This window comes from Saccopteryx leptura, chromosome 2, assembly GCF_036850995.1.
Source record: "Saccopteryx leptura isolate mSacLep1 chromosome 2, mSacLep1_pri_phased_curated, whole genome shotgun sequence".
NCBI classification, from domain to species: domain Eukaryota; kingdom Metazoa; phylum Chordata; class Mammalia; order Chiroptera; family Emballonuridae; genus Saccopteryx; species Saccopteryx leptura.
The window spans coordinates 125,161,168-125,179,681 of NC_089504.1; the positions used below are offsets into that span (position 1 = coordinate 125,161,168).

The window sequence follows — 18,514 nt, forward strand, 5'->3', positions numbered from 1 at the left end:
TGTTATCTTCAAGGAGATTTATAGTTTTGTGATTTTTATTTACTAGTATCCATTTTGATTTAAAATTTTTGAAAAGTATAAAGTCTTTGTCTATATTATTTTTTTCCCATGTGAATGGCCACTTTTTCTAGCATCATTTGTTTCTGTCTTTGCTTTATTGTTATACTGACAATTTGAAATTTCAGTAAGGAAACAGGTTACAGAGAAACAAATATTTTAAATATATTAATTTGGAAAGTTATTACAAGTTTAATTTGAAATGATAAAGTGTCAAATGACTTGGAGTTCAAGAATAAATAAAATTGCCACCCATCCTAAATAGCAGACTTATTTTTATAGAAATGCTGAGGGCAGATCCGAAGTGCTAAAATATGCTAGTTAATTGTTAAGAGAGAAGAAAACATAGCAATGCATTATAATCTTCTAAAGAGTTTATTTGCGAAATGATACATGTGAATATTGGTTAGTAACTCAAGGTGGGACTGGAAAAAAAGAAACAAGTTACTTTGAAAGTAGAAGATGAAAGACTAATAAAGAATGGGATATGGCAGATAAATGAAAGTAACTTATGCAATATGTAAAGTACTCAAAGTAGCAGCTGACACATAGAAAAGAGTCAATACATATTAGCTGCAATAATAATATGAAAAAGTAAATGAAAGAAAGAAGAGAATGGGGCAAGAAGAAGGGCAGAATTGAGAGGGGTAAAAAATTTAGAGTGGCCCTGGCCGATTGGTTCAGTGGTCAAATGTCGGCCCAGCATGTAGATATCCTGGGGTAGATTTCAGGTCAGGCACACAGGAGAAGTTTCCATCTGCTTCTCCACACCTATTTTTTTTTTTTTTTTACCTATGGAGAGAACGAACATTACTATGGGCACTTAGAATATGCAGTTGTGCAGATGAACGTTGAAAAAGAGAAAAGAGTGTTAATTTGTGATTTCCATATTGAGCTGCTGCCCAGAATCCCACCTTAGAGAGAACCCTGATTACAAGTGCTATTTTAACAACTGGTTTGTTAAAATATTAGGCCTCTGTTCTGTGGAACCAGTGGGAACTGGCTGAATCCCACCATTGATTTCGTTGTATATATTGCCTTTATTTTTTATAACTTTTTCCCTCTCTCTCGTCTTTACACATAGTCTCCTCACTATCTGGAGATTCAGTGTTTTAAAGGAAATATTAAGGGAAACCATAAACCAAGTCTACTTAAAGTGGTGCAATTTATAATGAGATCAGACTCTGGTCAACCCATGGGCTTCTTACTGAAAGCAATTCCATTAGTATTTTTTTGGTTTAATGTAATTGGTGCTTAAGCAATGTAATTATTTTATTTAGTGATAATCTCTAAACTTACAAGTTTATTGACACCATTCTTATTACTTTAGGTTATAACCAAGGTGTTCCTAATTATCTTTTTCATTCAAACCAAAGTGTTCAGTCACAGGAACATAAAATAGAATTCTGGTCAATCCGAAAAAGAGTACCTTTTCAGGATACTTTTTTCTGCTATAGATCTACTATTCTACACTATCTCTTCTCCTTGGCATTATTTATCTTTTAATTCACTTTATATCATTCTATTTTAAGCTTCCCTACTAAATATATAACTAGTGATACATGGCCGAACAAGCCATCTTGCTTATAGTGCATAATGTGATAATGGTAAGTATTTAGATTAAAATATATTTTATATGATCAAGTACAATGCATTCATTTACAATGTCTAAATTTTTAACAACACATTATCTTATTGTCTCCTCACAATTAGTTACAAAGTTGAGTATTAACATCTTTAACAGATATGAAAAAGGAGGCATAGCAACAATATACAAGTTGCATATATTTACATATATTTAAAGCTGTTTCTGTATGACTGTGAGTGATATCTACACTTTCTCTATCATGGCTAATCACATCTGTATATATTAGAATATATTGCATGATTAACTTTAAGACCTGAAGACAGTTTATGTGAATTATATTTGAATAGCAGTTTATATAGAAAACCATACTTAGAATTTATAATAGTAATTTGAAGGAAAAGCAATAAGATAATATTAATAATAAGATGCTATTTTTTTAAGACATTGATTTTATAAATCAGCACAAGAAAAGGCAAGTTGTTTTCTCTGTCAGAGCCTCAAGAATTTTCACAAACAGATAATGTAAAATAAATACAGAATAATATCTGGCTATAATGACATTATTTTTAGAAAATGAATGCATTATTTACCTTGAAAATGTCATCTGGACCAACCTTCCTGGGATAAGTAATTACTCAAATGGCTGTTTTCCTGCTGGAACATTTTACCCTTATCTGGGTGGTTAGTTTTTATTATCAGGACAGATGAAGTATTGCCTTAGCCATATGTTTTCACAAACATTGCAAATTCTGTTCTAAAGAACATATTTCACAATGACTTTCTCTTTTTGCATTTTTATGTAAAAAGTTTGATTGAAACATATATATTTAGAAAAATGTTATCTTGGTGATAACATTTTAACTAACTCGGTGAATTTTCACAGTGACTTATCTCTTTAATTAAGTGTAACCCTAATGGAAAAAAAATAATATTATCTATTTCTCAGGAAATATTTTGTACCTCATCCTAGCTATTGTCTGTAATCTACCCCCAAAATAATAATAGACTGACATCTATTAATTTAAATTAGTTTTGGACCATTTTTGAAATAAATATAATATATAAATGGAATCATATAAGATGTACTGTTTATGTGTGACATCATCTTTTCTCCACACTATGCTTAAAACACTTATTCATATGTCGTGTATGGCAATAGTTTAATTTTCATTCATACATTTTATTATATAAAATTCTAAAACATATTTAACCATTTTACTGCTGAGACATAAGAATAGTTTTTAGTTTGGCCTCATGTAAACAATCTAATGTCCACCATTTGATGCCAAATGCATGCATTTTTTGAATATGAGACTAGAAATGTAGTTGTTGGATCATAAGGTAAGTATAATTTTAGCTTTAGTGTATACTGCCACTTTCACAAAGTATATGTGCCAATTTCTAACCTGTAAGCAGTATATGAGCTGCACTTGTTCTACATTCTCCCCAAATGTAGAAATAATATTTTAGACATTTTATTTAATATGATAAGCATGCATTTCTCTGATGAGATATAATGTTGAGCACTCTTTAATATGGTTTTGTCTTCTTGGATATCCTCTTTTGTGAAGGGCTTGTGCAAATAATTTTGCCATTAAGTATTAGATAGATTGTTATTTCATAGAAATTTTAGCAGTTTGTAATAAAAGTTATTATAATATATTTGACATAAATAAGACTATGCATATTTAAAGTGCAATTTGATTAGCTCTGACATATGTATGCACTCATAAAATCATCAAGACAATCAAGATAATGAATTCATATGTTACCCACTAAAGTTTCCTTATGACCCTTGGCTATCCCTCATCAAGTTCTATAAGCCCACTTTTCTAGTCTTCAAGTGACAGCTGATTTGTTTTCTGTCACTATAAATTAGTTTGCACTTTTAAAATATTTTATGAATGAAATCATACAGTATGTATTCATTTTATTTGGCTTCTTTTACTCAGCATAAATATGTAGAAATCCATCTATTAATATATTAATGCATATGTCCATAGAATATTGGTATAAGGGAGTTGTTTAATTGGTATAGCTTTTCACTATTGCAAGATTAAAAAGTTCTGGAGATGATTGCACAATACTGTGAATATACTTAATTTACAGAAATGTATGCTTAGAAATAGTTGAGATGATGAAAGTTATGCTATGCATTTTTAACACAAAAGTAAAACAGAATAAAAACCTTTGGTTTTTAGCTTAAACAATTGGTGAATTTCACTAAAATAAGATAGACGAAAATGGTGAGATATGCAAGGGCCTGGTCGAATCAATCGTTATTTTTTGGCCATGCTTAATTTTAAAATGCCTTTAGAGAGTCACAAATTGAGATCAGTAAGAATCACAAGTGGTCTGGCTGAAGATATCAATTTGGTAGTCAATAGGGTATAAATAATATTCAAAATCATGGACCCTAATGAGAACACCTACAGGGAAACTGTTGATTGAGAAGAGAAAATTGTTCAGGACAAGTCAAGGAGTATTTCAAATGTATAAATTCAGGCAGAGGAGGAGAAGCCAGCAAATAAATTTAGGATTGAAAGGCCCACAAGTTATAAGAAACATCATAAGAATCTGCTATCACTAAAGCCAAGAGAAAAACAATGTCACAAGAAGAAATTATTCATTTGAGTTCAGACACTATTAGGAGATCAAGAAAGATGAGATCTATTTTAATGGCTTTGTGGGTATGAAAACTCTGTAAGAGTTAATTGAGAAGGAATCAGAAAGTGAGAAAATAAAACATTTGAGATATTTTCCAATGAAGAAATAAAGTGGCAACAGGGAAAAATGGGGCAATTTTCTCTTAAAATATAGGAGCATATTAAAGCAAGATTTTAAAACTGATGGGAAGGATTTGTACAGAGGGAGTAACTGATGTGAATGAGAGGAATTAGCATGAGAAGTTTCCCTGAACATCTAGAAGAGTGCATAGATAAATTTCAAAGGATTTTGGTAGATGATAGGGTGAACTGGGAGAGTTAGAAGCTCCTATACAATGGCTATTATTTTCTTAGCAAAGAAAATGTTAGGCAATCATTCATTGTATATAATTAAGAAGATTGATAATAGTATACAGAAAATGAAGATATTTATCTTGTTCACAAACATATCTTAAAAACAACAAAAATTCTGTCATATAGCAGATACTGAATAGGTAATTCTTAAAAAATAATATTCAAAATAAAATCATATAGAATTATCTTTTCAAAGTTAATTTGAAAATATTTACAAAATCATTAGACCTAGAAAGATACTTTGATTTTCTTAATTTATTGCAGTAACAAATATATACAATAATTCTCTAAATGTTTATTTAAAATTAGCAAGCTAAATCACACACTTTTTAAAAATATCATCTCTCTCTCTCTCTCTCTCTATATATATATATATATATATATTTAGAGAGAAAAATATATATATATATATATTTTTTTTTTTTAGAAAAAATGCTTTTAGGACACAGTAGAACATCAGAAGGCCCTGCAGTTAGAATTTACTGTTGTAATTTGTCAAATCAGTTATCCTTTCTGAGCCTTAGTTTTCTCATGTGTAAAATGGAAATCAATAATGCCCTCACTATTCTGATGAAAGAATTAAATAAGGCCTGACTAGGTGGTGGCTCAGTGGATACAGCGTCGGACTGGGATGCACAGGATCCAGGTTCAAGACCCCGAGGTTGCCAGCTTGAGTGCGGGCTCATCTGGTTTGAGCAAAAGCTCACCAGCTTCAACCCAAGGTCCCTGGCTCGAGCAAGGAGTTACTCGGTCTGCTGAAGGCCCACGGTCAAGGCATATATGAGAAAGCAATCAATGAACAACTAAGGTGTTGCAAAGTGCACCGAAAAACTAATGATTGATGCTTCTCATCTCTCCGTTCCTGTCTGTCTGTCCCTGTCTATCCCTCTCTCTGACTCTCTCTGTCTCTGTAAAAAAAAAAAAGAAAGAAAGAAATAATTAAATAAGAAAATCTTAGTGGAAAATTTTATAAAGTCAAAAGTTACATAATAGGAAGCTAATAGTTGAATACCACCCTTGAAAACATTTGACTGATATCACCCCTGAAAAAAAAGAATGTATGGCTTCTTCCTCTACAATCTGCCTCTCTAAGTACTTAATGAGATTAGTCTTCTGTGTTGTTAGAAGAGTGATATATATATATATATACACACACACACACACACACACACACACACACACACACACTAGAAAGCCCGGCGGTCATACGAAATGACCGCTGTTCTAGATATTATAAATTGTAATTAAAATGATTTGTGCAAAGGTGTCTGCTAATTCAAACTGAATTACCCAGGGCAGGCGGCGAGGATGCCCCTTTGCTTACTGCCCCACGGGGTTTCCCCCTTCTACTTGCTTAATTGCTTAAAGTAGAGTGCAATGAGGGAAACCACTGGCGGTACATTTCTTAAGAGCCACCGCTAGCTCAATAAATAAAGGTGATTTAAATAATAAAATGTTAATTCACATGTCAAAGATCTCTTTGTACACAACATTTCTTGTGTAGATCTTTCCATCATTTTTAAGCTCACCTTGCAGAGGACCATCAATTATTTTTAATTTTACGTCCGTTCTTTCACGAACTCTTGAACAGGCAACATAAAGTTGACTGTGTCCAAATGCAGGCTCAGGTAAAAAAATGCCAACACGCTTAAGCGTTTGGCCCTGAGACTTATTGATGGTCATAGCAAAGGCAAGTTTTACAGGAAATTGTCTATGTCTCAATTGAAACAGCAACCCTGTTTGAGATGGAGCCAAATCAATTCTTGGAATGACATGTATTTCACCTTTAGAGGATCCAGTCAAAGACTTAGCTATTATGACATTATTTTTCAATTGGAGAACCTCTAGTCTTGTAGCACTGCAAAGACCCCTTCTGGTGTTAAGATTTCTTAACATTATAATAATTGCTCCAATCTTTAACCTCAATTTGTGAGGTGGCATACCAGAAGGCAGGACTACTTGAATGCCATGGCAACTTCACCCCATTGGCTAGTACAATTACACAAGCAACCAATAAGCTATCGGCGACAAACAGACACTTAGGCCGCATAAAATAAAGATATATATATATATATATCTGTAGTACTCTGAAATATAATTAAAATCTTTAAATAGGATTGAGATTCACAAATATTTATATAAATAAAAAATACTTAATTTTCAAAGTTTTAGGTTATTGTAATAGAATTAAAGATTCTTTAAAAGGTGCAGTAATAAATAGAATTTTATACTTGTAGAATATCTAAATTTCTACTTCTAGGAGATGTATTTCATAAAGTGTCATAATTTATAATTTTTCAAGATTTATACAGTCATAGTTTATAGTCATAAATTATTTTATTATACTTTATTAATTTGTGTAATGAAAAAAAATGAACTATCAGATATTAAACTGCAATCAATCCCCAAACATTCATGCATTTAATCCATATTTTTCTAACAGTATCACTGCTGATAGCTCTTAACCAGGCTTTATACACCTGGGAAGCAAGGCAAAGAGTACATGTAGCTCTAAGATCGATGTACTGCTTAGATCATTATAAGACGTGCTACAATCTGAAGCGGTTTTTCACTGAGGCTTATTTTTTGATCTAGTGTTCACATATCTTGGTAAGAAGAATATGCCACTCATAGTTATAATCACTTAATGCTACCATAAAAACTGAATACTTAAAAATAAGAAGAAAGCCCAGGCTATGTGACACTTTCATTGCTCCCATAAAAATTAAAGGATGTGATTATGCCTGAACCCTTTTGAAGTTCTGGGCAAAGGAACAGTGGAATATTTAACGAGACTAAGAAATTCAGCACAGTTGGTCTCAGACTCTAGGGTCTGTTGTAGCATTATTGATGTGAATCTGTGCAAAAGTTAGATGTGGAATGTTCACTATACTTTCATCAAATAGTAAATAAAAGACACATAACACTGATAATCATTAACACTTAAGTTATAGACTGAATATTGCTATATTTAAAAATAAAGACATACAGATGTCGTTAATTTATCAATAGTGTATTGATTTAAAATAATGTTATTTAAGTCTGGAATCACACTTTCAAAATCTAAAGGACTTGACATAGCAGTAGGGCTGGCACTCACCGATTTACATCTTTTTAAAATAATATTAATCTCAACATCAAATAGAGAAAACCAAAGAGTCAATATTGAAAGTAGATGTAAAACGGGCCTGTTTGAAAAAAGTATACTAGAGTAGCAGTGACTCAATTCAACATGCAAGTGCCATCATGATGAATGTTTATAACACTTCCTTGAGAGCCAATTATACTGTTTTTCTGTGTAGGGACTGGACATCCGCCAGATCAGTTGTATGCACAAAGCTGCTTTGTATCTGTCTTTTCAAGTAAGAGCTGCAGAAAACATTACAGCAAGGTTGAAGCTTTATTCTTCTCTGGTAAGAAAAGCTTTCTTTTTCTTTGCAATGGTGAGAGTTTGATAAGCAATCCTTTTAACCATAATGTGGTCAGGGAACAGAGAAGCTGTTCTATGTTACAAGCCATAAACTGTTTTCTTTTCTTTGGACTATTTTTTTGATAAAGCTTTTTGCCTGTGTGTTATATAGAAAAATAAAAATGAAGCAGTAAGTCATATTGCACATATGAAATTTGTATTGGAGGTAGGGGAGTCTTAAACTACTCTTCTGTTGAATGAAATGTGGTGTTATTTTATGGTTTATACTATGGAACTCTTGGTCAGCACAAAGGGAATAAAAGTTGGTATTATGATCCATGGCTGAGAGTGAATCCATATGTTTAAGTTTTCCCTTGACTAATGATGTTATTACTGCCCAGCAGCTTGTCTCCATAAAGCTTCAAGAACCCAACCACATTTTGCCTTTGGGTTTATTTGTAGACAATACTGACTACTACAAACTCTTTTTCATTTTAAAAATTGGGAAAGCTGGAGAGAGTAATTCTGGATGAGCTTGTCTGAATATGGCTTTTGTCACTTTAGCTCTAAATAATATAACTGTGAACATATATACAAAATATAAGATTTTGTTTTTTTGCATAAATTTATTCAACCTGTAGTGTGCTTCAATATTTCCACAGAATCTCAACCTGTTATAAACTCTAGCTAAAGCTATATATGTCTAAAATGGTAAGAAAATAGTTGAGAATATGTATACACACAATGTGTATATAAGTGTGGTATATATTTTTATACACACATGCTTGAGTATGTACAAATATTTGACATGTACACAATTAATTTTATATAATGACAAATTTACACAATATAGCACTGTACTTCCTATAGAAACATCGTTTTTGGTTTGTATTTATATAACTGTTAATTTTTCTGGTAAGCATATGTTTAGAAAACAGGTAAATATCAAAGTAGGTTAATCCCAGAGGGAAGGGGGGAGAGAGTTAGGGGGAATGGGGCAAAGGAGGTGTAATGGGGGACACAAAAGTAAGGGGTGAGGGTGTTATATTGAGTGGGACACTTGAATCTGTGTTAACACAATAAATTAAAGTTAATAAAAAGTTTAAAATTTTAATAAATAAAAAATAAAATAAAATGGGGAAATATATGTCACAACCAATCAGCTGCATCTAAAGCTAAATCCATTTTTTCAAGTAATCTTTTAAAAATGAACTTGTCCTTAGTTTTTCTTCTTTTCAGTATCTCAATTACATGAGTTATTTAATCTATATGTATAATATGTATGCATATGTGTATATATATACACACAAGTATATATATCCATGAGATTTGAATATAAATCTGTTAAGGTAACTATCCCAGAGTAACATTCCCAGATTCAAAGGTATAAGCAAGTCACAATGTCAGTTTACTAGGTCACTAACAAATCTTTATGAACACTTGATTATTTCAGTGGTATTTACTGACTATCTACCTTGCTAAATTATAAAAGAAATGAATCATATAATATCTGTACAGATTTAATGATGGTTTTACAAATGTGTTTGAAAATAACTAATTTATGTTGAGGTTTTGGCTAGGACATAAAGATAAAAGTATCTTACAGAGTCAGGAAAAGACAGACAACAATAAATGAAATGAGAATTATCTTTTTCAGATTTAAAGGTAACTTTTTTTTATATGTGAGTTGGAAAAACTATAACAATACCATATTTTTCCTTTAACCCTCCTTTAAATTTTATGTACATTTAATATAATGCATTTTATAAGCTTCAACTGTATCCATGGTACTGAAATAACTATGAAGACAGCCCTGCTTTAGCCCCGGCTGGGTAGCTCAGTTGGTTAGAGCCTTATCCGAAATACTAAGGCTATGGGGTCAATCGCAGGTCAGGGCATATTTCTACTCTTTTAAAGAATGTGTGTTGCCTTTAAGCACATGCAATAGGCAACAATAGCAAAATGCTCTAATTCCCTTAGCTTCCATATTTCTCAATTTTGAAGTGAATATCAGATGGACAAAACATTCATACATATATGTACACACACAAACACACACACTGGATGGAGCAAAAGTAGGTTTGCAGTTGTTTATATAAAAGTATATAATAATTAATAAATAGTAATATAATAATTAGCTCCATGTTTCCTATACTCACAAATATAAACCTACTTTTGCTCACCATGTATGTATTATTTTTGCCTTAGAAACTGTGATCATCATCTGACACTCACACGCACACATACACACCCTTTCTGTGAAGATAGAAAAACAGAAACAAAGGTTAACACCTCTAACCCCCAATAAGTATGACATAGCATGATATTGCTGAATTTTGCTTTCAAACATTTACTTTTGCTAATCATGCTGAGAGCACAGCCTTTTCTATTGTGTCATGTTTAGGTTCTACTTTTCCTTTAGGGCTTAGATTAGAGACCTTTATTCAGTTTTTAAAAAAAACTATATATAATTAAATTTTAGACTTATTTTGGAAAGAGAGAGAAAGAGAGGGAGAGTGAGAAAGAGGGAGAAAAGTGGGAAGTATCTACTCATAGTAGTAGCTTTCTGTATGTGCCTTGGTCAGGCAAGCTCAGGGATTCGAACCAGCAACCTCAGCATTCCAGGTCGACGCTTTATCCACTGAGCCACCACAGGTCAGGCATAGGGCCTCTTTATATCAGTTATCTTCCCAGCAAACCTCATGATCACTTTGGGTAAAATTATCTCTTACATTTTAGAACATTCTTATCACTTTATTATTGTCAAAAAAGGACTAAAATTTATGAACAGCAATGACACATTTGGCAATTTTTTTTCTTTCAAACAGAGAAGTCTGCTTTGGCCATTTCTCTCATTTCATCTATAACACTTCTCCATGTTCACATGCTGCAACCATGTGGGTATCTGTGCTAATCCAGAGCGTATCAAGGACAAGCTTGCTATCGGGCATGTACTTTTATTGTTCCCTCTGCCAAAAACATTATTCCCCCAATATTCCTTTTTATTTTAGTGAAAGGAAGGGAGGCAGAGATACAGACTCCCACATGTCCCCCAACCCAGGATCCACTGGGCAAGCCCACTAGGGAGCAATGCTCTGCCCATCTGGGGCTGCTGCTCTGTTGCTCAGCAATTGAGCTTATTTTTTTGCACCTGAGGCAGAGGCCACAGAACCATCCTCAGTGCCTTAGGCCAACTTGCTGGAAACATTCCAGCCATGGATGCAGGAGGGGAAGAGAGAGAGAGACAGAGAGCTAAAGAAGGTGGGGGTGGAGAGGCAGATGGTCACTTCTCTTGTGTGCCTGAACCGGAAATTGAACCCTGGACATTCACACCCCAGACTGACACTATAACACTGAGCCAACTGGCCAGGGCCAGATATTCTTAAGATCACTCTTTCATTTTATTTATTCACCTCAGAGATCCCCTCCTCAGAATGATTGCAGCAACTCTCACCTCCTGTGGTCACTGCATATTGTTACCATACTTTTTCTTCATATAATTTACAGTTGCTTGGCATTGTATTATTTATGTATTTGTATTATTTTTCTCATCTACACTAAGGGAGACTAAGGTTAACACTGTGTGGGAAATGTGTGGTATCTTCAAGAACAACATTTTGATTATACTAGATTACACACACACACATACACACACACACTCACAAACTAGTATTTAGCAGACCAATGACATTCACTCAGAAAAGTAAAAAAAAAAAAAAAATAGTGTTTTTTTTGCTATTTAAATTATATATTCCTCTATAAATTTATTCTATTTATAAAATTCTGATGTCATTTAAATTTTTTAAATTACTATATTATTTCTGTGTAGAATATCTTATCTTTTTAATTTCTGTAGACTCTTTTGCAATTTTTACATTTTTAATTGTTAATATTAAAGTTAATAACTGATGATTTACTCTTTTGTTTCTTGACACAGTTATGCTGATTGGTTTTTACAAAATACTTCTAGGGATGTAAATAACAGCATAGTAAATATAGAAAATAATATTGTAAAAACTATGTATGGTGCCAGTTAGGTACTGAAAATATTAGATGAAATGTTTTATAAAGTATATGATTATCTGACCACTATGTTGTATACCTGAAATTAATACAAAATAATATTGAATGTAAACTTTAATTAAAAAAATTTAAATGAGATTCTGTTAAATGTATAGAATTATTTGGGAATAAATAACATCTTGACAATATTGAATCTTCTCTATGAACTGAAAATATACCTAAGCATTTCAATTTGGGTTGCGTTAATGTAAATTTATTATATTTCTAATATTAAATTTCATGTTTATTGCTGTTATATAGGAAAATAATTGACTTTTGTGCATTAACTTTGTATCCTGCAGCCTTAATATAATTGATTATTAGTTCCAGGATTACATTTTGTCTATTCTTTTGAATTTTCTACATTAATGATTATGTCATCTGTGAATAATGACAATTTTATTTCTTCTTTCCCAATCTGTATATCTTTTATTCATTTTTTAATCTTTTTTATTAGTTAATTTTAATGGGGTGACATTGATTAATCAGGGTACATAGGTTTAGAGAAAACATCTCCAGGTTATTTTGACATTTGATTATGTTTTCTTTTTTTTTTTATTAATTCCCATTCCTTTTTGTAAGAAAATACTGTTTTAGGACAAGAATAAATAAACTTGATTTATATGGGTGACTTATGAAAATTGTTCTCATTCATTTCTTTTAATTATTCAGGTAAGGCTAGTGGTTAAGGCCAGGCAGTCTTTGGTCAGCCTTTGCTTTGTTTCCGCCATCACTCCTTACTGCTTGTGAATTTAAGCAAAATATTAAAACTTTCTCAATACAGTGAACATGACAACATTCCCATCTCCCTAAAATGATTACAATTAAATTAAGAAAACACATATATGACACTTATAAGAATGCCTAGCATATAACACTATAAACAAGTTAGTCATTACTTTTTGAAAATATTTTGATACTTTATCTGAAGCATCAATTGTTTAAATAATAATAAGGCTCCCAGGCAGTCATACTGCCTTTCACTTTTAATATTATTATTTGCTTACTGTTACACTAACCATTTTAATCCCCCTAAATTTAATAACCATCATTTTCACTGTAGTCTGTGTCTAAATATATCCTTTTCTCTGTTACATCTGACTGACACTATGCTGTAAAATGAAATATCAAGTTCTACAGCTTCTTGTTCTCAAAGTTTCTCACACCTTACTCATTTTATTTCCATTTCTATTAACTTACAACTGACTTGTATCTTTTTTAAAAAGACTTTATTTATTCATTTTAGAGAGGAGAAAAAGAGAGAAAGAGAGACAGAGAGAGAGAGAGAGAAGCAGGGAGGAGCAGAAGGCATGAACTCCCATATGTGCCTTGACCAGGCAAGCCTAGGGTTTTGAACTGGTGACCTCAGCATTCCAGGTTGATGCTTTATCCACTGCGCTACTGAAGGTTAGGCCTGACTTGCATCTTTTAAATTTTTTTTTTTGGATATTGTTGAAAACTCACTAATCTATACTGTTTGTTTTTAATCTTTGCCCATGGATATGGGGCAGAGAGAGGATACGTATTTTCTAAAACTACTCTAATTTACCCTTACTATTTAAAGAAATGCCCAGAAATTTTATTATATTTTTGTAAAAGAAGCTACATATCAATAATATTAAGACTATAACAATCAAAAAGCATCCTGTGAGAAAAAGAAAGAGAACTAGTAGTAATATTGTATGTTGGCCATAATGTAATTATCTATTTTTATTACTGTAATAATCACATATGCAGTAAAAAAATTGTTTTGTTTACATATGTTGCATATATTTTTCTAAGGTTTCCTTTACACCTTTGAGTCATATAAAGTACTTTGAAATATAAAATATAACAGAATAAATATTTTATCCAGTAAGAGTAATTTAATTATATCGATCTAATTCCTTTTTTGTTTTTTTTTCTTTATAATTGTTTTTTAAAGACTTTATTCAATTTTTTTAGAAGAGAGAGAGAAAGAGAGAGAGAGAGAGAGAGAGAGAAGAGGGAGGAGCAGGAAGCATCAACTCCCCTATGTGCTTTGACCAGGCAAGCCCAGGGTTTTGAACCGGCGACCTCAGTGTTCCAGGTTGACGCTTTATCCCACTGCGGCTTTGTTTTGTTTTGGGAGGCATATTTTTTAGTTGGTTGTACAGGTCTTTTCTAACTTTAGTCAACAACTCTAGGATATTTGTGTCATTTTGTGATTTTTCTATAATACTTTAAGTCATCTTGAATTTATTTTGCTAAACCTTTTGAAGTAAAGATTAATTCATCTCCAAGAATTTAGTTTTTGGGGGTTTCTTTTTGTATTTTTCTGAAGCTGGAAACAGGGAGGCAGTCAGACAGACTCCCGCATGCGCCCAACTGGGATTCACAGGGCACGCACACCAGGGGACGATGCTCTGCCCATCCGGGGCATCGCCCTGTTGCGACCAGAACCACTCTAGCACCTGAGGCAGAGTCCATGGAGCCATCCCCAGCGCCCGGGGCCATTTTTGCTCCAATGGAGCCTCGGCTGCGGGAGGGGAAGAGAGAGACAGAGAGGAAGGAGAGGGGGAGGGGTGGAGAAGCAGATGGGGGCTTCTCCTATGTGCCCTGGCTGGGAATCGAACCCGGGACTTCTGCACGCCAGGCCAATGCTCTGAGCCACTGAGCCAACCGGCCAGGGCCTCATCTCCAAAAATTTAGTATTTTCTCATAAACATGTCTTCATGGATACATTTTACCTATTAGATGTTAATCAGAGAAAAAAAATAGAGAATGTACCCTTTAAAAAAGATAGTGTATTTTTAAATAACAGAATAATTTGTAAGATAGCCTGTGCATGCAAAGAGTTGCTTACATGAGTATATACAATTTTTAACTTTATAACAGAATTAACCTAGGAATTTTTCTACTATCAAAGTGATATTTATTCTGATATATATATATATAATTAGCTACTTTATATTTTCTTAGCCATCTATGTTTTCATTCTGTGATTTTTGTCTTCTTGTTTACCTCTACTTACTTTGATTAATTTTATATGTTCTATAATGTATGCTTACACCAGTACATTAAGGGTTCTAGTTTGTTATCATACATTCTAAAGGATAGAAGAAATAAACCATTTTAAACATTAACTTCTATCCCAATTTCTTCAATTTCTTGACCACAAAATGATGCTCAAACATATACACTGACAAACATTTCACTGAAGAATATATAAAGTAAACATTTTTTAAGACTGCTTTCCAGTTGTCTTAAATTCAGAATTATCATCTATGTATGTTCTGATTAAAGAAAAATATTACTATATATTTATATATTGGTGCTAAGTTTAAGGTGCAAAGATTTAAAGAAAGATGCAAAATTCGAAGAAAGAGTAAAGAAATAGCTTTGAAAAATATTTTCAAACTGGTTTTTGAACAGAAACAAGGAAGGCTTGTATATTTATAAAGACCTTAAGAGAGTTTTCTGTTAAAGAATAGAGAATGCTAACAAGCGAAAGAGAATCCGAAGTAGAACAAGAACGATGGTGTCAGATACTTTATCAGAAATTGAACAGACGCCCTGAGGTCTGTAAGGTGAATTGAAGTGGCACCAGTAACATATATGGAAGATTATTTTCCCAATGTGTGCAGTTTGAAGTTGCTCTGGGTGAAAGCAACTTTAGAAAAAAAATCATGCTTTTTTTCTCTCCAAAATATTTAAATGGTACTGACATAAATAATTTGGATTTCTTAATTGATTGTTTTGGATAAGAAAATCTTAGAAATGTTTGACGCATTTGGATGAAAATTTATATTCATAAGTATTTAGGGGTGGTACTCACATTTAAAAAGAACAACTTTGATTTTCCAATGTGATTGTAATAGAACCCAAACACAACCCCAAGCTCCCTGGAACACAGTTTGAAAAGCCCTATGGCACTGTTATGCAAGACCGAGGAACTGTTTTCATCACCAGTAGATAAAGGAAAGGAGCATTCAAAAGCACAACTGGAGGTCACGTTGTAGACAGCATTCAGTAAGAACTAAAGCTGGAGGTCTTGCTGATAATTACATTGGACAATGAAGTAAATTAAAACTGAGAAGGGTCCATGCCTGAGTCAAAGAATTTTCCAGTAAGGGTGTACAATGTCTTATCATTCACAAAGATTTTTAATAGCTGTTCAAATATGTTAGTACAATCACTATGAAACTATACGGAAAGCCAGAAAAATTATGTTTGCAGATATTTCGAGTTTAATAGCAAGGGAGCTTTGACTTTTCTCTCAAGACTATAGTTAAATTTTAAATTCTGTTGAATAATAAACACATCAGGACTTTCCTTTTACCAAATATAACATGAAAACCACGTATACATGTAAGAGTGAGGGTTTGAGATAACAACTATAAGTTAATCCAAAATAAATTGCATGTAAAAAATAGATATTTGCATGTAGGTTTTCAAATTTCATGTCCTATTTAGTTCTCTATAATATATTTTTTAAATCCTAAACTTAGTTTGGTCATGAGTTAAATTATATATTCTATTGGTTTCAGGAGAAAAAACATAGTCAATCAATACAAGATTTTTAATTTACTTTATTATTGTAGGAAGAGGGCAGAGAGCATTCCTAGTAGCTGTGGCTGACGCAATGCTGTGAGAATACTCCAGCTCCCAGAACCCTCCTAGGCACACCCAGGAGGGAGCTCACCCACTGTAAGAAAGTAACTCAGCACCAACCAGGCCTTTTCAGCCATTGGCTGTGAAGGACACGCTGTAACACCCTATAGGCTGAACCTGTGTATATGTTAGCTTACTTCCTGAGTAAATCATATCTGCATCACTGAACCTGGTCCCCAGAGTCGGGTCTCTGCATCTCCATCGTCCTCACCCCCAGTGGGCCTTGTCCATAATTATTGCCTATTACTTTTTAAGATTAGAAATAAAATGTATCAAGTATTTAGTTATACATGTACATATATAATATACAAACATATATATGGTAGTTAATCTCTTATATTAGATATACTTTTGATAAAATGTCACTGACTTTATACTCTGAAAAGTGGATGACTGCATGAATATTGTCTCCTTTGTTGCTCAGATTAGATATAACACTAAATAAAAAATTGATAATATTTTAGTATCAGGATTTTGATGCTTTGTTTTTAACTGAACCAGGATAACAGGACTTTCTAGCAGGCATACTTCTGTGAGTGAGCCAGTGATGGAATTGAACCCTACTCTTCAGAGATTCTTTTTTGTTATGCTTCACAAACCTGCTCTCTGCAGATGCATGGTTAAAAACGTGTATTAGAATCAGACAGCCTTAGTTCAAGCCACAGTTTCATTATACACCACTTGTAAAATTTAAACAGTTAACCTATCTTTCTACAACTGCATTCTTCATCTCCAGCATAAAAATAATAACCGATTATTACTATTATTAATTTTACTAACACTATTTAAATTATGCAGAGGCAGAAAGTCATTTGCAAGTTCCCTTTATAATCAGAAGGGAACTGGTATACAGATACAGTTTAATACCGATCCATTTCCCCGGGTAAACCCCAAGGTATTAGTAAAGTTAAATGCATCAGTATTCTCATTGGAAAAGGCATCATATCTTTGATGGCTGGTGCAATACATCTTGAAGTGGAAGTGGAAGAGAGTGGATTCAGTGCTATCTAAACTTTGCCTCTGTCAGGATCCAAATCATCAAACGCAGGTGCAATGTGTATAACAGCTTTGAAAATATTGAGCCAATGTAGTTCTCATTCTTTCTAAATGATGGTGAATGTCTGCATAGTGTAATGTTTAGACCAAGAGATCTGGAACTACTGCATTGCTGCTTGAGCTGGAAATCAGGTTCTTTATTTAATGGTTGTGTGGCTTTGAATAAGTTACTTTTCCTCTGTGTGTCTCATACTTGTCATCTATAAAATGTATGGAAATAATACTATCTAACATATTGAGTTCTTTGAAGAACTAAAATATTTAATAAATATGTTCTTAGAATAATATTTGGCATAAGAGATTAAGCTATGTATAAGTTTTGCAATGATGATAAGGATGTTCATGCCCAGCTATCCTCCCTCATGAATCAATAGATTTCAGTGCTTTAAGGAACTGAGGAGATACCACCTAAAACATATGTGCATTTCTCAGTTCTGACTATCATATCAATTTGCTAAATCAATCAGAAGAAAGGTAAGCTGGAAAGCTAATCATTGAGTATAATAGCAACAAATACTATAGCCCCAAACTCCCTCATAAATCAAAATAAAAGTACTGACTTTTACTCTATGCTAAATAGAGAATACTGGGCCCTGGCCAGTTAGCTCAGTCAGTTAAGAGCATTGTCCTGAAAAGACAAGGTTGAGAGTTCGACTCCCAGTCAGGGCATACTCAGGAAGCAACCAATAA

General features: G+C 33.0%; 1 protein-coding gene across 1 annotated transcript in view; it reads left to right on the forward strand.

Annotated features, from left to right (window-relative positions):
- Positions 1 to 7,999: 7,999 nt before the first annotated feature.
- The window catches only part of MGAT4C (MGAT4 family member C), a 489,918-nt gene continuing 479,403 nt past the window's right edge, over positions 8,000 to 18,514 (forward strand). Inside the window, exon 1 of the mRNA XM_066365755.1 lies at positions 8,000 to 8,078. The gene's annotated coding sequence lies outside the window, so the exon portion shown is untranslated. The remainder of the gene's footprint in view (positions 8,079 to 18,514) is intronic.